This window comes from Anopheles funestus, chromosome 3RL, assembly GCF_943734845.2.
Source record: "Anopheles funestus chromosome 3RL, idAnoFuneDA-416_04, whole genome shotgun sequence".
NCBI classification, from domain to species: Eukaryota; Metazoa; Arthropoda; class Insecta; order Diptera; family Culicidae; genus Anopheles; species Anopheles funestus.
This window is the reverse complement of record NC_064599.1, coordinates 10,422,375-10,447,900: the sequence shown is the minus strand read 5'-3', so window position 1 is coordinate 10,447,900 and position 25,526 is coordinate 10,422,375. Positions and strand designations below refer to the sequence as shown.

The 25,526-nt window shown below is 39.9% G+C and overlaps 1 protein-coding gene across 1 annotated transcript in view; it reads right to left on the bottom strand.

The window, feature by feature from the left end:
- Window positions 1-25,526, bottom strand: part of LOC125771268 (uncharacterized) — a 54,454-nt gene that overhangs the window by 24,999 nt on the left and 3,929 nt on the right. Inside the window, exon 2 of the mRNA XM_049441698.1 lies at window positions 4,162-4,205. The gene's annotated coding sequence lies outside the window, so the exon portion shown is untranslated. The remainder of the gene's footprint in view (window positions 1-4,161; window positions 4,206-25,526) is intronic.

Genomic DNA, 25,526 nt, shown 5'->3' with positions numbered 1-25,526 from the left:
ACGTCCTCCAGCTGCTCCAATTGCACTTGTACTTGCACGCTGTGCCTTTCTGCATTGTAATCATCCACAAATTCTTTAAATTGATCGATACTACGCAAACAGTCACTGTAAATTCTCTTCAACCTGCGAAACTGTCGATCCGTTATGGGGGCAGGTTGAACCACTACCTTATCCCCAGTGGACGCTGTGGAACCAGTCGGCTGGTCCGTGGTAGGCATATTGGTGAATTAAATTATTCCGGTCCGACACTATCGTTCCTTTAATCACCAGAACTTATAATGAGCTTAAAGCCACTAGTTTGTCTCCGATAAACGATGGATTTAATTCGGGTATTGAAAGTACGCATAAACTTATTACCCACACTGTAACCATGTGACGCGCTTCTACGATACCGAAATGGCTGCACTGATATGGCAGTATCGTTTCTATACAGTCTCAACACGCACTACGCGTAAACGTTACACACACATTGCACCTGACGCGCACAGTCTGAGCCAATCAACCACGATGCCGTTGACCTCACAAATCGCCAAAAGTGTCTGCGAATCAATTCACTTCGCTTCACACTAATACGTCCAATCACTTATCAGTGATCATCGGGTTAGAGATCGCTCGCTCTCGTATTAATGTTTCACACGCAGCACAACCACTTTAAGAAATGAACCTTTTACACGTTCAAAGTTCCTTTGCTGCACACGAATGCGTATACCGACGCATCACTAGTACTCTTACAAGTGCGCAGAAAGTATGGTTAATAAGAATTCACTTATTATCCCACAGTGTAATCACTTCTAACTGTTGGCAATGATATATTTTCAACTGTAAGCCCTGTCCCTAATCCAGCGATCCGGTTCGAAGGACCAATGTTCGTAGCTCTAAAGGGTGCTTGTTAGGGACGCGTGTGGTTTCAATGATTGCTCTACTCGGACTGGTTTATTCTCTCTAAATTTTGTTCTTATTCTAGTTCTTCTTTGTTATTCGTTAATTCAAAGTTCATTATAGCATCTCCCATAACTTAGTATAAATGTAAACATCCAACACCATCTTTTCAGTTGCAACGATCATGTCGAACGTTTCTAGGTGAGCAACCAAAACCATGAACTCGCCCGGTAACGGATTTAAGGAGCAGTATCGAGGACACGATCTTCCAAAAGGCGTTCCGTTCTCACCTACCTGTTTTTTTCTTTTCAACCAGGAACATTTGTTGAATTTCGCTTCGCCACAGGGAGAGTACACTACAACGTCCAGACTAGTAACGTCAAACTTCCGGGCTAGACGTTGGTATCACAACCTGTCCGACAGTTGGATCGAGAGGATGACCTTACAATTTATCTGACTGCGTGTTGAATCAGAATTAAAAATGATGTATAATGTAAAAGAAGTGTTTTTCCTTTTAGAGAAAATTTCCAAATTCTGACACGACTTTCCAGTTTGTGAGGTTAATTTATTGTCCAATATCTGTTTATATTTGCAAAGAATATTTATTACATTTTATATATCGCGTACTACTTGTTTATTTAAGCAAACAAAATAGTGTCTTTTTGAAGATTAATGATCAACCTTTCAAAAGTTCCATTAGGTATGGTTACAAAGTCAAGCGGATTATCATGCACCTCAAGATGTTTTAACATCGGCGGATACATACTTTCATTCAGAGGAATTGTAGTAATATTATTGTACGATAGATTTATGCACTCCAGCTTCGGTAGCTTGTTAAACACTTCCAGTTCGACTTTGGTAATTTCATTTTGCCTCAAATTAACGAATGAAACATGGTCTAACTTCTCCAAACACAGTGGTACCCGCGACAGCTTATTGTGCGTAACGATCACATCTAGTAAATTGTTTGGTTTCGTCCATTTGCACATATCCAACACCGTCAGCTGGTTGTTAGTCAAGTACAATAACTGCAGCTCAGGATTGGAAGGACTTCCGCGAACCGATTCAATCTTATTGGACGATAAATCCAACGTCAATAGTCTCAAAAATGGAGCAAACACGTCCAAATTAATATCTGTTAAAAAATTCACATCCAATTGGATATGTTTTAAGGGAGATTGACATACCACGTCCGGAGTACCTCTCACTGATGTAATTTTGTTTAGACTTAATTTCAATTCCTTTAGATAAGCCAAAGAGCAAAACTGATGCAAATCTACATCTTTTATGTCACAGAAATTGAATTTTGCTTCGATGAGATTCGACAACATGCTTAACGTACGAGGAACTTCCTGTAAAGGACTAAATATTATTGATATTTGCTTCATGTAGATGTTTTCTTCGATGTTGATCTGGTTTAGCTGCGTTTTGACGACTGTCAGACTGCTCAGGTTACAGCTTTTCGATATTGAAATGGTCTGCACTTGGCTCGGTTCTTCCAGTAGAATGTTATCCGCGTACTGCGACATTGTATGACAGAACTGTGCATCAATTGTTGGATTTTGCAATTTAGTTGCCCGTATTTTTCGATCATAGTTCCGAGATGGAACAGTTTGATCTACATTTATGAACTTCTTCGATCTACAGGGGCCACTTTGCTCAAACGGTTCCAAGTAACGTGGCGAAGCGTGTACACTTGCTAGCACAGCCACTACGTAGAAGAACCTGTAATAAATGGTGCTTATTAGCAAATGAGAAGTGCAAACTGCAACCACTGCAAAGTACCGCGGAATCAAAATCCGGAAAAACATTTTTCAACTCAGCCTGAAACAGTTCACTTGTCGAAAACTACTAACTAACAAATTAATACGCAGCTGGACCATATCCATTTTCAAGCCGGGAGAAATGCCTCATTAGCGTTATTGTATGTGATTATCATCAACAAATGAAAACAAATTAGAACGTAATAATACTTTGACCATAATTTTCTTAACCATTAACACTGACGGTTCAATTACGCTATTGCTTTTATTTGTTTTTTTAGAAGTATTTGACAGATTTGCCTAAATGTATGCAATATCGCATCACAAAACGCTTTCTTCAATAACCAAGTTAGATATTCTTCTCATACCTTTTTTCCCCTTTGCTCCATATTGTACTGACACTTGATTGGGTTCAGCGAGACAGAAATAGGAAAATCGAAAACCATCACTGAGTAAGATGGATTATGTTGGCCCATTTATCTTTCCTGTTTAACTGATTTGGCTTACGAACATACCAAAGTCACGAAGAAACACAGAAATGCATACAACAAATCACGTTCGCTCGAATTTTCGTTGTTGCTTTGCATTCTCGAGAGGAACAATATCCAATTCTAGCATCACGGTGTCTTCTTGGCTGGGTGATTTACACGCTCGTACACGGGTCGAAACGTTGTTCGGAATGGAAACCTTCATCCGTAATTCTTTTCCTTCCACTCCCACCACAGCAAGAAGCGCTGTCGATGTTGTCGTGTTGTACAGAAACTAAGTCACACTTTCTAAAAGTACGCTTCTCCATGACGCACAAGTCCTGCCGAAGACCTACAAAAACGTGACCGGTACCGGTAACGCAGACTGCAGAAGACAGTGCACCGCACTGCATCCAGAGTTGGAGAAAAAAAACGAATCAAGCATGCAGAGGCGGTTGTGCTTCAAGAAACCCGTGGGGTCCACATGTAGGAGGACGAACCGGCCTGGTTGTTGGTTTCCAATCGAAAGCCTACAACCAACCAGCAACAACAACAAAAATGAAAAACCGAAACGGATGCCGTCCTTTCTCGCAAAATCAGAATTGATTTATTGACGCTTCATGCAATGCCGACTTCGGGGTTTCACGCTGCGAACGCTTACCACCACGTGGGAGTTGCATGACGGGCAGCAGGAAGTAGTACTTAGTCTCCGGTTCCTCTCATACCTTAATCGTTCGTCCCACAATTCGTGTCACAATGTGTCAAGCACTCTGCCAATGCTGATAAGATAAAATGGATGCAAATTTCAATCGCAATCCACCGATGTGTAGCATCGGTTATGGGAAAGTTTGCTCTACTTTCGATTGCTTTCACTCTTTGAATTCTTTCTTTTAGATTTGGACGATCATTTCTTAGCAATTGTATTTAAAAGGTCTCTTCTTTGATGATAAATTATTATTTTTCTTTAAGTTACAACTTCTGAAGAATTATTCATTTCTGACATTTAAAAATAAATAGCTAAAAACTCATTTCCTTAAGACAAGAATACTTACACTTTTGCTAGAAATAGATTCACGTATTACAATTCATTTGAATGCTGAAACGGAAAACAAAAAACATAAATTACAAATTATTACAAAATACACTTAAATAAACATTCTTTTATTAAATATATCTATTAACAAGTGCTGTACGGACGATAAGGCAAATCTTTCAAGGAAATAAATTCGTTGCAACTGAAACGCGGAAGAATGATCGTCTCTTAACTGTCTATAAAAGCGAGAGTTCAAGACCAAACGGATAGGTCAGGGCTCAAGTGAGGACAATTCGCAGCATAACGTTCATTAATAGCTCCTCAGCAATCGACATTATCAATAGCTTGCATATAAAAATCGCCATCACCATAAAGTTATCATCGGCCACACGGGCTAGAGCTTGTTTTACGATCGTCAGCAGACGAAAAGGCTTCAAGCCACCACCAACCAGTATTGATATCTCTCCACCAGCAGACGTGCCCGGTGAAGGTTCCTTTTTGTCCACTTTTGTTGCTTTCTTTAATCCATCTGTACGGCACCGTGAAGCGAAGCATTAGCCATTGGTCGTGCAATTTCCGTGCAGGCGCTATTGCGGATACGCGCTTCCGCGATCCTTTAACCGTTGAGCACGAATGAAAACCGTGAGGAAATGGTAGACACACGTATATCCACAACCGATTTGCATACGCCAAAGCGTGCCCACACACACGCAATCGATCGGTCAGCGTCAGCGGTGGATTATAATTTCATGGTTCGATGGATCAAATTGAATATTTATCTAGCGGTTGCAGTGGAACGGTCCTACCAAGCTTAAGTGCGTGAAGCAGATGGGACAGCATAAAACCGGTGTTTGTTTGCGCGACAAACAGGAAAGATGGTGTGTGCTGTATGGCAAGACTTTCGAACAGTAAACCACCCTAAAACACGACACGGTGGGGGTTTACTTCCGCTCCTAGTTAGCCACAGTAGTAACAAAAGAGCGGGGAAAACTACTTTTAATCGCACACTGCACTCCCTTTTAAAGCCAAAAGCTCCCTTTCTAAATATGCCGCACGCGATTTACATCATGCAAAGCGATGTTGAGCGTAGCAGAACATTAGCGTACGCATGTCCATCATTATGCTAGCCCCTGGGCTGTATGTATCTATTTTGTATCGTTGTTTTTTTTAACGTTTTATTGCCATGTAGCCAACAATGTTGCTTAAAGGTTGATCAATCGAATTAAGCGGCACCATTAAAGTCGGTAACCGAAACTGACAGTGGCGTTTGTAATCGATTCATTGCGAATGAAGGTAATTTAACACACTGATCGGTGTACGTGCCTGAAAGTATTTTTCCCCTTCGCAAGTCGGAAAAACATTGTTGTCTACAAGTTAAACAAGAAGTTAAACACATAATTTCCAGTAAAGAGTCATTCAAATCATGAGTTAATTCTCAAATGATTCATGAATCCTCAAAGATTGTTAAATCTCTAAGGAATTATGATTTTACTCATTTTTTATATGTTTGAAGTTCCCAGAATGCATGTTCATATTAAGGCACAACCCAATGTTGGAGACTAGTGATGGGAAAAACGGTTCCACAACCGACTCGGAAACTGGAACCGGCTTCCACACTGGAACCGATTCTGGAACCGACTCCGGAAACGATTCTGGAATCGGCTCCAGAACCGACTCCGGAACCGACTCCTGAACCTAGAGAGGTGCCAAATGAGTAAGAGTGAGATAGTGAGTTGAAACGTTGTATTGAACGAGTTTCGTTCACTCATCATGAGGAGTTTTAGCGACTCTTTTTTCACTTACTCACTCATGAGTGTAAGCATGTAGCCGTGGTGAGTCGAGTCGCAAAAAGAGTAAATACGTGAGTTGAAAGGAAAATTTCATTTCATTAGGCTATAGCCTTACCATTTTTTTGAGTAATTTAATAAAATATTATAAATTGATTTATTTTAATGAGATTTGGTTGAAATAAGTTTCTTTTCACTCAAATAATGCTTTAAATTAAAAAAAGAATAAAAAATTAGAAAAAAATTAAAAAAAAATTCAACTCGAAAATTTCATAAGGCTTACCCCTTACGTTTTTTTGGGAAATTTTGCAAAAAAATTTAAATTGATTTATTTTAATGCCAATTGGTTGCAATAAGTTTCTTTTCACTCAAATAATGTTTTAAACAAAAAAAAAAAGAATAAAAAATTATAGAAAAATTGAAAAATTATAAAAATTTGAAAATTTCATCAGGCTCATTTTTGCACCAAGTTTTGCCTATAACTCGGTCGGTATCAAACGGATCGCCAATCTTTAAAATGTGGTCGATAGATGGCACCAATGGCTACATTTTCTTCTTGGACGGCCATGCCCTCAGATGTCTGTGCCAGAAGTTATTCGAGGAACCAAGTTCCATACCCTGTTTGAGAAAACGTAAAATTTTCCTCATTTTTGAACAATTTAGCAAAATTTATAAATGTGATATATTTTAATGCGAATTGGTTGCAATAAGTTTCTTTTCACTTAAATAATGCTTTAAATTAAAAAAAGAATAAAAAATCAGAAAAAAATTAAAAAAAAATTTTAACTCGAAAATTTCATAAGGCTTACCCCTTACGATATTTTTGGGAAATTTTGCAAAAAAATTTAAATTGATTTATTTTAATGCCAATTGGTTGCAATAAGTTTCTTTTCACTCAAATAATGTTTTAAACAAAAAAAAAGAATAAAAAATTATAAAAAATTGAAAAATTTAAAAAATTTGAAAATTTCATTAGGCTCATTTTTTCACCAAGTTTTGCCTATAACTCGGGCGGTATCAAACGGATCGCCAATCTTTAACCTGTGGTCGATAGATGGCATCAATGGCTACATTTTCTTCTTGGACGGCCATGCCCTCAGATCTCTGTGCCAGAAGTTATTCGAGGAACCAAGTTCCATACCCTGTTTGAGAAAATGTAAAATTTTCCTCATTTTTTCACCAAGTTTTACCTATAACTCGGTCGGTATCAAACGGATCGCCAATCTTTAACCTGTGGTCGATAGATGGCACCAATGGCTACATTTTCTTCTTGGACGGCCATGCCCTCAGATCTCTGTGCCAGAAGTTATTCGAGGAACCAAGTTCCATACCCTGTTTGAGAAAATGTAAAATTTTCCTCATTTTTTCACCAAGTTTTACCTATAACTCGGTCGGTATCAAACGGATCGCCAATCTTTAACCTGTGGTCGATAGATGGCACCAATGGCTACATTTTCTTCTTGGACGGCCATGCCCTCAGATGTCTGTGCCAGAAGTTATTCGAGGAACCAAGTTCCATACCCTGTTTGAGAAAATGTAAAATTTTCCTCATTTTTCCACCAAGTTTTGCCTATAACTCGGGCGGTATCAAACGGATCGCCAATCTTTAACCTGTGGTCGATAGATGGCACCAATGGCTACATTTTCTTCTTGGACGGCCATGCCCTCAGATGTCTGTGCCAGAAGTTATTCGAGGAACCAAGTTCCATACCCTGTTTGAGAAAATGTAAAATTTTCCTCATTTTTGAACAATTTAGCAAAATTTTTAAACGTGATATATTTTAATGCGAATTTGTTGCAATAAGTTTCTTTTCACTCAAATAATGCTTTAAACTAAAAAAAGAATAAAAAATTAGAAAAAAATTTTAAAAAAATTTTTAACTCGAAAAAATCATAAGGCTTACCCCTTACGATTTTTTTGGTAAATTTTGCAAAAAAATTTAAATTGATTTATTTTAATGCCAATTGGTTGCAATAAGTTTCTTTTCACTCAAATAATGTTTTAAACAAAAAAAAAGAATAAAAAATTATAAAAAATTGAAAAATTATAAAAATTTGAAAATTTCATTAGGCTCATTTTTTCACCAAGTTTTACCTATAACTCGGTCGGTATCAAACGAATCGAAAATCTTTAACCTGTGGTCGATAGATGGCACCAATGGCTACATTTTCTTCTTGGACGGCCATGCCCTCAGATGTCTGTGCCAGAAGTTATTCGAGGAACCAAGTTCCATACCCTGTTTGAGAAAATGTAAAATTTTCCTCATTTTTCCACCAACTTTTGCCTATAACTCGGTCGGTATCAAACGGATCGCCAATCTTTAACCTGTGGTCGATAGATGGCACCAATGGCTACATTTTCTTCTTGGACGGCCATGCCCTCAGATCTCTGTGCCAGAAGTTATTCGAGGAACCAAGTTCCATACCCTGTTTGAGAAAATGTAAAATTTTCCTCATTTTTGAACAATTTAGCAAAATTTTTAAATGTGATATATTTTAATGCGAATTTGTTGCAATAAGTTTCTTTTCACTCAAATAATGCTTTAAATTAAAAAAAGAATAAAAAATCAGAAAAAAAAATTTAAAAAATTTTTAACTCGAAAAAATCATAAGGCTTACCCCTTACGTTTTTTTTGGGAAATTTTGCAAAAAAAATTAAATTGATTTATTTTAATGCCAATTGGTTGCAATAAGTTTCTTTTCACTCACATAATGCTTTAAAATAAGAAAAGCATAAATAATAACAAAAAAATAAAAAAAAATATTTTTAACTTGAAAATTTCATAAGGCTTACCCCTTGCTATTTTTTTGAGCAATTTATCAAAATTTTAAAATATGTTTTATTTTAATGCGAAATTGTCGCAATAGGTTTCTTTTCACTTAAATAATGCGTTGAATTAAAAAAAGAATAAAAAATAATAAATAAATCGCACATTTTCGTTCAACTCACTCGCACATTTTCCTTTCACCTCAAGTATTTACTCTTTTTGCAACTCGACTCACCACTACTACATGCTTACACTCATGAGTGAGTAAAATGACCGAACTCCGAAACGAGTCGTTAAATGAGCTGATCCCTTAAAACAATTCATTCACTCTGAGTTGACTCACTAAAAAGAAATGTTATTCTCATCTCTAGTCCGAACCAACGGCTCCGAAACCGGAATCGTACCAACAACTTCGGAACCAGCTCCGGAGCCGTGGGTTCGGAACCGGTTCCGGGCAGAAATCGGAGCAGTGGGTGCACTCCGGAGCGCCCATCACTATTGGGGACCCACAGTAAAACTGAGAGTTTTTCTATGGAGTCCTCATGCTAGTTGCATTCGTAACCAAACAGAGTGACGCGATTAACTCTTCTGTCCGATCAATAGTCGTGCTGCTCCTTATTTGGTGTGAGATTATATAATCCACAACCAAGTATTTATACAAGTATTAGTACTTCGTTGTTTTTTTTTATTTTTTACAAAATTACTGCAAATTCCATTGCAAATCGATTCTTTTTACAATCACTTTCGTTAAACATTAATGAACAAGCCGGGTGGAAATCATTTTTCAACCGCACACGGAGAAGTCATTCAGCCCCTACACAAAGATGTAAAACAACACACCGAAACCCGTTGCGGGATGGAAAATGAAACCCACTTAAACTCACTCCCCGAAAAAAAAAACAAGACACAACACTTGCCGCCACAAAAGACAAGCGAATGACAATCGCAACATAGCGATTCAAATCGTGCACTAATTGTAGTCACGTTTTGTTGTTTCTGTTTCCCCCTTTTTTCGCGTGTGTAGTTGTTGTGCTCTGTCCGGTTGAAGGTTTCGCTATGCTTATGCTGCGAGTGTAAAATTTGCGCTACACTACGTTAAACTCGTTCTTCCTCCTTTCTCATGCTAGACCACACATACAGGCACACTTACGTGACACTATTCATTGAGCTAAATGCCAAATCCACACGTTTTGTCGCTTGCTGGTAGCAAAAAAGAAAAGAGAAATAGGTGGAAAATGGTGTCCATATTTTATACAACACCACCTTTCTACAGTTGCGGAAAAACATAAAAGAGGAGAGAAAAAAAAGAATTGTAACATGCAAAGCAATGTTGGCAGCAAAACCCCGAAAGCAAAAAAGGAAACAAAAACAAATCGCCAACAGTCCGAAAGTGCAGCAGAAGTTGTAGTTAGAGTAGATTAAAAGCGCATTGCGCCGATATGTTTCACTACCGCCAGTGGTTATGCTTTGGCAGGGGACAATATTAAGCTTTCCTAGTGTGGAAAGTCGTGTTGAATGGAGAAATTCTCGCGAGGGAATCACAATACAAAACAGAAAAATTGTGGTAAAAAAAAACAGATACAAACTTTAAATACAATAACACAATTGGACTGTTTGTTGAGACCGCTTACCTGATGAACAGTGTCTCTTCGTAAGAATGTCTTCAAAACAAAACATGCTTCCACTTCATGAAAGTACAAACAAACCACCAAACTCATTGGCATTGCCGTCAAAGTACACACTCGAGAGTCTTCTTTGGGAAAAGTGTTTATCCGTTCGGCCCTTAAGCAGACGGTACATTTCCTTCCGGTTTTAAACTGCATACAAGATGCAACTGCATTCAATTGCATTCGCTTCGTTCCCTTTCCGTTCCGAGTGTCAGTGCGCTTTGGCGTACACAACAATTGGCGTTTAGCGTTTTTGACGTCTTCTTGCCCGTTCTTCACTGCGAGCAAGACAATCTTCTTTGAAAACCCGATCCTCTTCCACGCCAACCAAACATAAACAGGAAAAGCCGCCTCTTTAGCTGATTAATTTTCGACGCATGATCGGAACACACGGTGGTGACGGTATCTTCCTTTTTTGGCGGGGAAGGAAAAAAGTGATGAACACAGCTGAATGCGTAAACAAATTGCTACTTTACCGTAATCAGAATTCATTCTCCTTTCGCCGGCGGTGAGCTTGTGCAGTACGATCTTCGCTTCCATTGCACAAACACACCATCCGACGGTTTTGGTTGCATTATGTGCGAAAAAGAGACTTGTACTTTGTGCTGTGTCTGGCTGCTAAGAAAAGAGATTTTGCCATTATCGGGGAAAAAAATGTGTTTCCCGGTGCAAAATAAAGACGCCATGACGTCTGACACAGTTAAACACAGGAGAAGCATGTTCTGTTAGCATCTTTGTCTGTCTGCACTTCGATAAAGGATCGTTAAACGTTTCATTTATTATTTTATTAGCTTTTATTTTTAGTTTTCTAATAGAAAACAATCTTCAGCACCTTTTTGGTTGATTTAATATTCATTTATTTATATTTATGTTTTAAACATAACATTTTTCATGTTTTTGTTTCATATTACACTATCATTATATAAAAGTTTTATTACTCGCTTACATAATCTAATCAAGTTTCAAGCTATTCATTTTCCAAACTAAATGAAGTGCAAACAATTAAAAAATTTCATTCCGTTTTCGATTCTCGCGTTACAATAACCATCAGCTGCGTAAACATCGTAAACGCAACAATTCGCACAATGCCGGAAATACATGTCTTCAGTGTATCAACAGACAATTTAAAAACCAAGAAAAAAAATTATCACTGAAATATTTTTTTTTACACGTGTGGAATGTACACCAACAACATCACCAACATTCTAGAACTTCAAACAACCGAAACCGTTCCGTTTGATTAACACCAACGTGATTGTGACGCATATTGCAGGTTGATCTATTGTTGCCCAAGCTTTAAGACACGCACACGTATAGACACCAAATATTGATTTTTTTTTTAAATTACTATTAGCAAATTTGCTTGAAATCGTTGTGAAAATGGTGTCTGAAAAAAACTACGGTTCGATGCATTTTTTTATTTTTGGTTTAGTTTAAACCATTCACCAAGACGCACCCACTGCTGCACGTGGTGGGAGGCTTACGTTTTATGTCAAGAAGAAGAAGAAGAAGAAAAAACATCAAAACCAAATCATTGAAGCGTTTAGCACGAACCACACACAAAATGAAAATGAAACGAAAAACTAGAGCCACAAAACAATATTCACAATAATAACAACGAAGAAGAACAAAAAACCCAGCAGCAACAAATTAATCGCACTTAATTTACCACAATTTTTCATTCACACAGCAAAACTTGACACGTTAAAGGGTGGAAAGGGAGGGGGAAGTATGGGGAGGCACACCCAAAACGCTAATATTGAAGAAAAGCTCCATTTCCGCTGACGTTTCTCGGTTGCAACTTAAAAGCACGGTAAAATCCGGGTGTGATGGGATTGGGGGGGGTTAAAGGAAATTATGACCAGTTACCTTATTTTTCGTATCTTTATCCCTCTTTTTACTAGGCTGGTAGTAAACCGTCAGGCAGTACCTACACAAGATAACCGTCGTTTCGAGCAGGAAGGTAAAGACGAACAAAAAAAAAAACCAGCCCAACAATTAAAGCAAAAGTGGTGATTACGCGTGTTGGTGTGACCACCGGTCCGAGGAGGGAAGTCGCTGGTCAGTCTTTAGGGCTTCCCCCGGGGGGGTGGCCGATAATGGCCGATATCGTATTGCGATGCACCAAATCTTCCGATGCAGTCCACGGCAATGGGGAGACTTTCCCTGCCGGTGGTGAGCTTGATATTAGTTTAATGGGGAAATAAGCAAAACCACGTGAAGTCGTCGAGATGGAACGCCATTAAAAAGGAAAAATGGTTCGATTGTATATGAAAGATTTCCACCCTTAACATGCCATGTTACAGAGGCTAATAATGAAATGCTACACAAATGCATCTACTGCAACCAACAGCTCTATAAATAGATGTTTAATAAGATTTAATAGATGTTTCTAGTACGAATGTTACGCATTTCCTGACTAACAATAAGCTGACGGTTCTTTTTCAAATGGTATAATCGATTCGATCTCGTCGACTGTCACGTTTAAAGTGACATAATTGAATCAAAATTTCGCATCATGCTTAATTCGTGTTCACTATTATGCTACCAATCAAGACGGAAACCATTTGTAACATTTAAATATTATAAAACAATTAACAAGATTTGCCTATTGTTATATCCTTTTGGAGTTTCTTGGACGAAAAATTTACTAGGTATATTAATTAACGTATGTATTATCTCTTTTATGCGTGTTGCACAAATCATCCAATTAATAAAAGCATTTTAAGAGTAGTTCAGTATTTTTATTACCCATTTTTTACTCTCCTTTTTATGGCTCCTGCTTGTAAACACTGGCGATGGCACTGTTTTGCTCGTCTCATATAAAAATTTAACACTTGACAAATTGAAAAACAGCATCCAACGTCCCTGGTTGACCTCATCATACCCGCCAGACGGCAAATAATCAGAATTGAATCTGTTGCCCTCAGTTTGGCACAACTTAATGGTAATAAAATAGACATAAACTTTCATCAGCACAAACGAATTTAGCAATACAGTTGTTCGGTAATAGCATGCACAAGACGGGACACCTTGCGTATATTTAGCCGAGATGATGGATGGAAAAATATTTAACAAATATTTATTGCTGTATACTTCAATTTTTATCAGTCAAAAATTAAAACTTTTGAGATTAAAATATTGTACGAACATTCAAAAAAGAACAGAAAACATAGATTTGTTCTACATGTTGAGCCCTTAACAAGGATTTGTGGCGGTTGTTTATAGAAAAATAAATGTTCCTCTATCCCTGGCAACAGTTATTGCAAAGCCAAAATGGTTCATAATTTTAGATGACCAGATTTTTTGGTGTCATCCCACATTCTTTACCGGTACTTCATCCCCCCAAAAAACCACGATACAGCGAGTGCGAGCGAAAGGTAGCCAACTTCCCCACACACCGATGGAACGCTGCCAGAACGCATTCTGGCGCTTCAACATAAGAAAACACTTTTGCATCACGAGAGCACATCCACGCGACCAACAGCAGCACGACTTCACACCGCACACCGCACCAATACCCGAAAAATACCATCACAGCATAAATCTGTGCTCCACTCCTCTTATGGCCACAGAGTGTTTGAGTGGTGTAAGATATTAGTTGTTTTTTTTTTGTTATAAAAACTAACACACACAAATTCCCTTTGCGTTGCGTTTTAACCGACGAAGGGATGCTCTCTCAGGGGGTTGTAGCTGTTGCTGGGGTGTATTAAAAATATATGCTCAGAAGAACGATTTTTGCTTCGTTTGTTTAGGTGCGTGAGAGCTAAAAAAAAACCCGCCGTCCAACGAATAAAGCAAGCGGACTTTAATTTTGGCTCTACTGCAACTTTTGCTCTGGAATGCGACCGGAATGCTGAAATGTGGTGGCAAAAGTTTCGCGAGTGCAATAACTTGTAACAGCCGTTTGAGGAAAGAAAAGTCATTTAGCTAGCGAACTAAAAGGTTCAAACAAAGAAGAACGTTCTTTTGGAAGATATTTTCGTGCTTAAGTAGTTAAAAATTTTAGTAACGCCATAATCATTTTGGTGCCGTGACCAGGATTGAGAAGAGCGAATAAGATTAAGTTCCAAACTTTTCTTTTTGTGTTTTAAACTTTTATTTCATGCAGAGGGATCGATCCAATTTACAACCGTCGAATGTTCGAAAGAGATAATTTCATTGATTTAAATCAATCTATTGAATTAATCGTGAACCAATTGGAGCCCTAACTTCGTTTGCCTTGATCCCATCGTACCGAAAGGAACTTCGCAAACAGCAGAGAAGAAGAGCCCGTAAAACTTTGGTGACCTACATTCACGCAACTGCTCGGCCGCGGTCTTTATGTGCAAATCTTATCCGAAAGAGTGGGGTGAAATAAAGTCACCACAAATGGCGCCAGACCAGACCAGACAAAGAAATCGGAAAGTTCGTTCATACCAATAATTCGTAACAAAACTGCTAAAGCTTCTAAACTTGAACATTAGTGTTGCAGCTGCGTAGATTTGTTTTCTATGTTGCCATTGTGTTCTGCCATATCTTCCCGATACAACGAGGAAAAGAATAGACTTTAGAAAAACAAATTTCTATCTTTCGTGCGGAACCTTCACCGAGCTGCATCGGGGTTGAGACATTGACCAGACATTTTTCTGCAATTCAACTTCCTCTAGTGCTTGAGCAAGGGAAGGAAAATGCCACAGAGAGCAAAAAAAGAAACTATCTTTAGGGCAACGACAGTCGCACTGCAACTTCTTACAGGCGATAGTGCAGTGCTGCCTCTGGTAGACGACGAAGCAGGATAACATTCCTGCACTCGTTTTGATGTCGCACCACAACACGGGAGTCCCCACACGCGCGCAACACTTTAGTGAACTATTTTCGTCCAATTCGCTTCTCCACCGTGCGTAATCAATCTTTCCACACTTCTTTCACCCGTAAAGAAAAGGGACACCTCTGTGGAGGTACTGTGTGAGTCATGAAAAACATTTAAAAAACATTAAAAGAAATAAGGCCAATAAGACAAACACACTTTAGCTGGCTTCAGGTGTGGCCTTCGGTGGAAAGTCTAAATGCCATTCCGCGATGCCCACATGCTGACCCGGGAAGCGTCATGTTGAGATGAAAAGAAGGTTTACAACTTCGGTTCCGCCGGTCGAAAGTATTCCGATCACGATTCGCGCTTGTGATAATTGATTTCACACCCTTCACTGACACACACACTGACCTAACTTTTTTTTCTACTTTTTGTGTTTACTGTACGTACTACACAGGTCGGCAGAAAGAAAGCTTCTCCAACCACTGCACGCAGTCTGTGCCCGGACATCTTCGAATCGTTTGAGGTTAGGGTAGGTCCAGCTGCAAGACACGTCTCTGACCTACTTGAGTCGTCTGTGTCACGTACGACGACGAAACGAGCCGTAAATCGGTGCACTAAAAGAACCAGATCTCCCCAAAGTGTGTTGTGATCGTGAAACAAACATGCAAACAGACAAAAAAAAACTGAAGAGCGATTGGTTAAAAAAACACCGTCTCCAAAAGACATAAGAAACATTTTAGCAAACACATTCGCGCTTAACGTCCTTCAACCCTTCGACAAAAAAAGGCTTCCGAAAATAGTGACTCAAGGTGAACACATACGAGGGGTGCTGCCTGATGTCTATGATCCGGACTCCCTATCGGATTGTTCAAATCATTTGCTTTTGTGGTTCCTTTGCTATCTGATTGAGGTAGCGATGATGAAGGTCACTGGTCCATCAGAAGCTAACCTTCCAAATGTAGTAAGCATCTATTAACCTTTTTTTGCCGAATCGAAACCACTAGCCACCGGTTCATCCGAGAGCCAGTAGTATATTCATTTATGGTCCGTTGATTACATCAAGTGCTACTATACCCCGTGAGATCGTATCACGCATTGAGATTGACAAGCTTTCGAACACACATGTTTACGCTTTGCTGACGGAAGTAACCTATCGTGAGGATGTTTTGGTCCTATCCGCATAAGCATTCGAAGAAAAAAAAATGGCCCCCGACGGGGAAAAAGTGAAACTGATACGCACGACACACTGTTAACACTAATAACAAAACAGAGCGTGAAAACAAAAAGAAAAAAACAAAGATTTGGAGCTTAATTTTTGGCCTTCTCTCTGTGTGTATGTGTCTTGGTTTTACATTACGTTTCAACGTTGTTTTAAATAGTTGTTAAATAGTAAGTGCGTGCGGGATTTGCAGCCATTAAAAGTTCGAGTTCGAGCGTAAGTGGTGGTAAAACATTTGCCGATTTTTTTTCCTTCTAAAGTGAACGGTGAACACCTTTCCCCACCTGGTAAGAGGGTTATTAAAAATGCAAGTGTGACTTTCACTAGCAATAAACATTATTTTATTGATGTATCGAACCGACACGTGTGGACTAATTGGAGTTGGTTGAATTAAGTTAAGGTTTTTAATGTAATGACGTTAATGAGCAAAGCTTTTTGCTCTAACTGTTGCTTTGTTTTATAGACCATTTCCATTTTAATTGCACCTACTGCAGAGCTGAATCTACGTAATTGAGTTCAGAGTTGTGTCTTGGTTTCGTTGCGCCTAAAAGTATGCAATCGCCGTTGGAGGATCTCTGGAACGCGAGGAGTAGAATAACATTAAATTAACTATCCATTTACTTACAAAATATCGTATCTATTTGCTGATGGATCCATACTCTCATCATCAACCGGTCTTGTACTTGATCATCACTTGATTTTATAGGAAAAAAGAGGTTCGTCAACACCTCATAATTTGTGACTCATAAAGTTAGTACCGAATTAGCATTTAAAGTGGAATTAATTTTCTCACAAAGTATCTTTCTACGTCTGCTAACTCAAATCACACAAATCACGCACAAAACAAGAGTATTTGGACAAATAAATCGTAAAGTTCTCACGCTCGTTTCAGATTTTGAAGCTCTTTTAAATCGAAGTCACTGGTCTACAGGCTCGGAAATAGCTATCTCCCGGCTTTCATTTTATGTCTTTCTTTTTTATGATCCCCAATAGTAATAGCAGATTAGGAAATAAAGCTACTGCCCCCTTTACTCGCATTATCACAAACGTTTCCCATTCAAACCTAGCGCACTGCCGATAAATCATCACACACCTCAAAACAGAGTCCCACAGCGAATGTAAGCTCTTAAAAACTGGAGTGCAACGATATAGGAGAACTAAATTTCAACTTAAAAAAAACTTCTTCTTGGGCGGTGGGAAATATTGTATGACCGGGACAAGTTCGTTCAAACCCCAAAACTACCGTCTGCAAAAGGCCACTAATACGTAAGAGGGGGCGTAAAAGGGTTCGACTCCATTGGCTTCTGAAAAGTTCAAACCAATTACCTCGAAACCACTCGAAGCTATCATAACTCATATCAATTATGGGACCATCTCCCACACGTGAAACCCCGGGTCCAGAACCCCCAAAAGTAGCTCGATTTGCAGTGGGAACAGGCAAATTCCAACCAGCGGGACCAGTAGCATAACATCAAACAGTCTGCTAGATTTAAGAGGGCTTTAAAACTCGACTACTCTACGAGTTTGTAGCTTCCTGCAACGCTTCCATAATCTCTCCCGTGGCCTAATAATAGCTTCACTTCGATTGGTGGGAAACAATCCGCAAAAAGAGACTTGGACGTTTGAAGGCGAAGGATTCGGTAGATGCGTTTGGCGCGTTCTTACAGACAGAGCTGTGCGTATGGTTTGCAGCTAATTAAATTAAACATTCATTTTCTAGTTGTACCGACGGGCTAAACGAGCGCGGTCGCTTCTTCTGGGTGGTTAGCGCTTGACGACTTCTTCACTTTGATGTAAGAGAGCGGTCTCTGTCTGTGTCTGTGGCTGTATTCTTCCTTCTCAATTTGCTCCAGTTCTGTGATCATAGCTAGCATAAAACAGGCATCATCATTACGCGCATTATGAGTTTCACGATCCGTCCTCACAGATCGTATTCTAAGCTAACGGATTGGAACAACGCTACGTTACACGCTAAGTAACGTTCTGCATTCGTGGCGTGGAATAGGTGGCAAACCATTTCTTCCACACAACAGACAATACACGCACCAGAAGCCTTCCTTCTTTACTATCATCCGGTAGCACCGATCATGTGTGTGCCTTGTAGCGATGCTTCTTTATCTCCAGATGAACGTCAGGCATAAACCATGCGGGGCACACATTATGAATCATGCTTCTGACGAGATCTCCTCAAGCGTCCGCATGTATCTGCCACCGAAGCGGTAGACAGTAAACACAAACATGAATATTTATAAATAACATATCCCGCCCGTCCTGACAACCCGCTCTGTTTGGTGGCAGAGTGTCAAGAGAAACGATGCAAGATAGTGCATAAAACATATTAACCCTCTCACATGGTATGCTACCGGTACGAAATCCTATCATGTCTAATGTTTTGAATCGTTTCTATTTAGAACATTTTATTTTCCATCCTTAATTTTAATTATGATTTTGGGAGGAAACTAAATATAATTCTAATTTCTTTTTTTATGCGTATTATATTCGTCGACAACTCTTCGACCTCTTCGACCAGCATCAGTTTGCAGCGTCAAAGTATGGCAACGTTGCAACCGTTCACCCTCCCGAAAAAGGCACATCATAAACACGGAATCCAACCAGCAAGCTCTTCATGTGCGCGCAGACAAAATCAGTCAGGCCGAACCAACGAAAGCATAAACCATCCAACGGACAGAACACGCACGCACACACGTTGATCGAATCAGCATCGAAACGCAGAACCGATGCTGCACAGCATAAAATCGCTAACATAAAGGGGGCGATGTGTGCGTGCATTGGCGAATGTTCTCCCGGACTGCCGTGTGGAGGGCAATTTTTAAGTGGATAATAAGACCTTCAGTTAAGACTGGATGTTGTTGGTCTGGGGGAAAGATTTCGCCCCAAAAACACACCGCGCGTGTCTGCTGGATGCAACATCGTTAGAACCGACCGAATCCCTATGAGCAGATTGATGTTTGTTATACGTTTTCGAGTCAATAAACCGTGTTGTTGTGATGTTGAAGCAATTGTGCATAAAAGTCTTTCGACTTTGTTTTTTCCCACAATCAAAACAATCTTCTTGGTGAAGTATTGTTTAAAATTTTATGTCACAAAACATAAGAAAACCCTCTTGTGAAATAGCAGGCAAATGGTTTGATTAAAAAAAAAACCCAACAATTTCATTTCATTTTTCTATTGCACCTTATTAACAGTCTAACTCCATCCAACCATAATCCATATCACACAAACGAATGAAACTAACATTAGAGAAATCTCGACCGGTAATGATTCCATCACCAAATGTATTTGCAACGGCGCTTTATGAATTGTGCTTTGTTGTCTGCATTTATCCAAACCCTTTTTCACACCTGTTTCCTTCAATTTGAAGGCGAAAGTTTACAACATTCAACCTTGTGTGTCTCTCTCATTCAAACAAATGAAACACAGCAGAATAGTCATTCGCAGTAAATGGAGCATAATGAAGCATAATCCATTTTTGTCCGCAACAAAACTAGTGGCACAATGAAAATAAATAAACATATACACCGTAAGCACAAATGCCAACACCTCCGGAACAAAGCCTAGTAAAACATGGCGGGGAGGAGGAAAATCTTTACACCTTTGGATGTGACCAAACCACCGTTCGAAAGATATTTGGAGAAAGGAAACGATGGACGAAAGACCATTAACATTGCATCACCATTGGTCGGACTGGTCGGACAGTGGTAAGGAAAGGGAACCATTTTTCTTTTGCCGAAAATTTTGTGAAAATTAAAGAAAAATAACTCTCCATCCGAAAACAGTAGAAGCAGTGAGACGAAACTCGATGCACACAATCGCTAATCGCTGTAAATGCACCATCGGGTACGAGTCCATCACGCCGTACAGACCACACTCACGTACAGATGCGATTCGGTCACTTCTCTAACGCCGGTGAGAGCCAAATCGTTACACCCGGATGAACGCCACCCGGTTGCCAGGAAGGTGGACGCAATTTTCCAACGACAAAACAACATAGCCCCCTCCCGCCCCAACAAAAAAAAAAGTCATCAACGGGTGCGCGCACACCAACAAAATGTTGAGCAATTTTTCCTTCGGCTTCTCCGTCGGAAGCTGTCGTAAAAAATTTGGGCCACAATCGGCACCGAGCGAATGTCCGCATCAGTTCACAGTTTTAGCGGTAGTTTAAGCGAGCTTGTGGCTACCAAACTACTCAACGGAAGGGAAGCCGCTGGTCGGAGTGGACTAAACGCCTACCACCACAAGATATGACCAAAAATTCCGCTCCTCCCCCGAGGGGGTTTCATCCGCATCATCAATTTTTCATTTTCCATTTCCTTAACGGTCGCATCCGAGTTTTCTGTGCGAAAGTTTTGCTATCCGGCTCGTTTCAACAAGACTTCCTTCTACGTCTAATGAAACTCTTCTCAAAAAATGATCCCCAAAGACAGCATACTTTTTGAGGGGGGCCTGGCTTCGATGAGCATGAATTGCATAAGGGTGACGAGACGCGAATTTCCACACACAGTCTGAGGAAGGATTTAAATCATCACACCGGTGATATGCGCCGAGTACACCATTAGTGCTATTTCCTACAATGATACAATCGAGAGAAAACAACTGATAATGGCACGAGTGTCGAACAGTGATGAAAAGCACCAGAAGTGTGTGTGTAATAACAAAGTAACCGAGTTTTCATCGCAACAGCTTCCACGGCTAATACGGTCAGTGCATTAAGCGAAATTACCAATATTCGACGTAGGAAGCAAGACCGCGCTTCCTCGGTTGATGAGCTCTCGGTTACGTTATTATGCAACGGTGAATGATTGGAGCATGGTGCGCAAAACGGAAAGTATCCTGCAGCGACCGATGAAAGCAATTTCGGCGCGAAAACAACTTCTTGAATAAACACAACATTCGTCTGGATTGATGCGACTAGAAGGTTGCGCTTGTTGCTGTTGCCCAACCGCGATACCTTCTCTCGCTAGATCATCAATAGTTCAGGTTCGTCGTAATTATGTTCACCCCAAAACATCGAACACTCTCACGTGCTTACTAGTGATGGGTAAATCTTGATTTTTTCCGGAGTTGGAGTAATCCGACTCCGGGACATTCCGGAGTAACTCTGGAGTAATTACTCCGGAGTAAACTTCTGAGTTACTCCGCACTAACTCCGGAGTAAATTCCGGAGTAAAATCCGGAGTAACTCCGAAGTTTACTCCGGAGTTGAATCTGGAGTTAATATCGGAGATTACTCCGGAGTTATTCCGGAATTTACTCCAAGGTACCTCCGGAGTTACTCCGGAGTTTACTCCAGAATTTATTCCGGAGTAATTATTCCGGAGTTACTAAGGAGTTGAATCTGAAGTTAATATCGGAGATTACTCCGGAGTTATTCCGGAATTTACTCCGCAGTAATTACTCCGAAGTTACCCCGGAGTTAAATCCGGATTAATCCGGAGTAATTACTTCGGAGTATACTCCAGTTTTTATACGTCGGAGTCAGAGTGGAATCATGAATCCACTCCGGAGTTCCCATCACTAGTGCTTACCAAAAACGAGAACATAAAAACAGATTCAAATTACCAAAAAAAAAACCAGAACGAAGTTTGTTGATTTTCTAAACATTCATAAAGTTTAGTTTCGACACCGGGTGGCTGTGGATGAAAACATTCAAACGTCACTCAACAAAAATGGCCACTCCATCAGCTATAATGGTTCGCTTTCTAACCACAAAAGCAAACCCTGCAAAAACGTGAACCATATCAACCACTTTCCCTAATTGCGATTGATGATACATTAATTGGATCGAAACATGTCCCTATCTGTTTACCCAGTACAGTTTGGAAGACCTACAATGACGGACCCATTCCTGGGCGACTGGTGATCGTAAATTGTTGGTAAAACTATCACTTGATGTTGGTGTCCCAGGCACAAATGCTAAGCCGGGAGCTTTTCCGAACGCCTAGTTCCATCGATCGTGCATGAGCATGAACCAACAATAAGGGAGCAGATATATAACAGAAGCTAATGCGATACGACACCAAACTACCGTGTCGCTGTCAGGCCGCATAACTGAAATAATAATTGATTTACGGTCTCTGCTGGATGTCAATCAGCATGGAGAGAAAGTAGAAACATTGTTTTGCCAGACCAGGCACGACACCCGCCGGGAAAAGAATGTTTGTTATTCCAGCTGTGTGTGTGTGTGGAAGAAAATTATTACTAGGTCAGGGCAAGGCTACGTCTTTGAAGGATGCTTCATACATAAGACCACTCGAGGATGCATTCTAAGAGACAACCCGGTTGACATAATTAACGGTCAAGTACTTCTGGTTCTCCTTTCCCACACCAGAAGTGCTTTCCTTCTCGATGCTAATTTGTCTTTATTTCTTTTCTTTTTTCAATTCCCCGCTCGGATAGCATCGATCACGCCAAGAAGGGCACTCCACTCCACAAAACAGGACATGGTTTTTATCGTATCATTAAAAAGTAGCGGATTTCCTTGAACCACCCGCAGGCGGATCGTTGGGGACAGTTGCCCTTAGCTATATGCAGAAACATGATGGCTTTATTCTTTCCCGCCAGTATGCGAAGTATCCGAAAGCCAAGGAAAACTGTCATCATTCATTTTGCTCAAACCATTCTCCGCCAGCTATTCCCACCCATGAGTTGAGGTTCACTTTTGGACGATTAATGGTGGACGTCCTCCGTTTCCCATCGTGCGTAACAACTTCAGAGAAGAAATAGTGTCCCTCTTTTGAAACCCTGAACTCACCAAATCACTATTCCTTCCGTTTTCCACCAAACTATCGCACGAGTGGCAAAGAGACGGTGAGATTCAAAACTTCCGAAAAATCGACTTCCATTTTCAGGCAGACAAATGTGGGACCCGAGATCTGGGTGTATTTGTTGATTTATGTTCGTACCGCTGTTCTGTTTTTGGGAAATCAAACATAAACGAGAGCTTCTGGGTTACGCGAGACCAAATGGATAAAGGAATTTGGAGTAAAGATCGCTTGGGAAAAAGAACTCTAGACAAGCGGGTGTGGTTTGTGCGAGGGTTCTCTATTTTATGGTTGGTGTTTAGTTTTAAGAATTCATTAAAGCATAACTGCTGTCAACGGTAGCTCGTTGGTTGATTTATATGCTGTACTGTTGCCACGAAAAGACGAGTCAGAAGAGGATATCTCCAATGTTTAATTGTGTGGACTAGTTTTAAGGCAGAGAGAGAACCTTTTCCTTTTAACATATCGATTTACAGTCGAAATGTTAAGTCCAATGGCGTAGAGTCTTCCGGTTTTTGAAAGTAAAATAATGTTTAATTCCAATTACTGATTGTGAAGTTATTTCTACTCCAAACATTTATTATAAAGCAGCAATATGATTCCCTCTGCTTACTTCTTGTTAAACCCATTGAGCGAGCAAGATGATTAGGTCAAACGAGCCCTTTTTTCCAGTTAAAAAAAAAGACGGAAAACCCCGCAGGATACTTCTCCTCGTTCCGCTTTTCGTTTCATCCAGCACCACCCCAACAGATGACTCATTAAATGTTATTTTCTGTTCAAATGCACATCCGTTATGTTAACAGTTTTCTTTCACGCTCGTTGATACCCATGAGCTGATTATACTGAGAGACCTTACGTTGATAGCGAACGCAAACGCATGCTCTGTATGCGTAAGAAAACAAAAAAAACACGCATGCAGGGAATCCGCTAAAGGCAAAAAATAGACACACTTGATAACGCGTAAGATGCTGCGTGAAAGAAACATTCGAAGGGATCTTGGATGGATTGCATCACATCTGGCAACCTTGTGTATGTCTCAGTGGACCTTTAGATGACCCCGTAAGCTGTGTCACAGTTTAGAACGTATTTATTATTTCCTCTTCTTTGGTCACAAAAAAGACTAAAAAATCTTAGTATTTCTTATTACATTAACACGGTTCTTATTCGCTAACCACAACGGGCTAGGAATATATCGATCAAGTTAACAAATATGGTCAATTAAAATGACAAAACGCAACAAACTACAGCAACATGCAGCCAAACGTTGCGAACGGCCAGTCGTGGAAACATTCGCACCAAGAGCAACATTGTCCGCAGCAACACAAATCGCCGGATATAGGAGTAACTTCAGCCTGGTCCGGCAGTCGACAGCAATCGTAAATCTGCAGCCAACCCGAGACGACGGCCCAGAAACCGATTTGCCTTTTATGGAAGATCGCAGCACAAGTTTTTTCCTCCACCACAAACAAGAAACTTTGCCTTATGATCGCTTTTTTTGTTGCGTATTTTCTACCCTTACCAAGCATAGAGTGTAATGGGACGTGAGGATTTAAATGCAGGTGACATCAATTTGATTATGCTTCCAACGTACGGGAGTTGGGTCCGCTTTTATACATTGTATTGAGGAGGGAGAAGAAAAAAAATAATAGTTTTAATTCTTTCCTCTACTAGAGTCGTTGGGGCACTAACCGAAACGAACCGTTCCTATAAGACACAGGTCAATTAGAAGACAGTTAACACTTCCTAATATGTTGCCTAAAGTTTGTGAGAACAAGAGCAACGAACCGGCAAGGTTAAAATACCTCAAACGGCGCGTGACATTGATTTTAACCGTTTTTGGAATTAATCTACCAAATGTTTCCTTAGGAAATGTTATTCTTTTAAATGCAAAAACGACAAAAATGCTACACTTATATCAGATATAAAATCTAACGAGAAGGGTAAAAATAGAATCAATTTGATTGAACAATTCAATTGTGAAGAAGTAGCTTTAGTTCTTGAGTTCTTTCATATACTCCAAAACTCTCCAACAAAGAAGTAAAGTACCTTATGAATGATTCATTTATCGAGAATTTGGAGAGAATCTTTTTCAATCCAGATATGGCAGAGATGTTTGGTACAGCATCCCAACACATCATGAATATTGCATAGTATGATGTCTGAAAAGATGGCAAGGACTTGTGGGTTAGCTTAGTTTGTTCTTCCTCAGCGCTGTTGTGTGTGTAAAAAAGCTTCAATTTTAATCGATTTTTCTACTGGACACTACCGGACACTGGACACGACCTTCCAATAACCGACGTTGAATTCGGAGTTAAAATTGGAGATTACTCTGGAGTTAACTCTGGATTCAGCTTCGGAGTAATTCA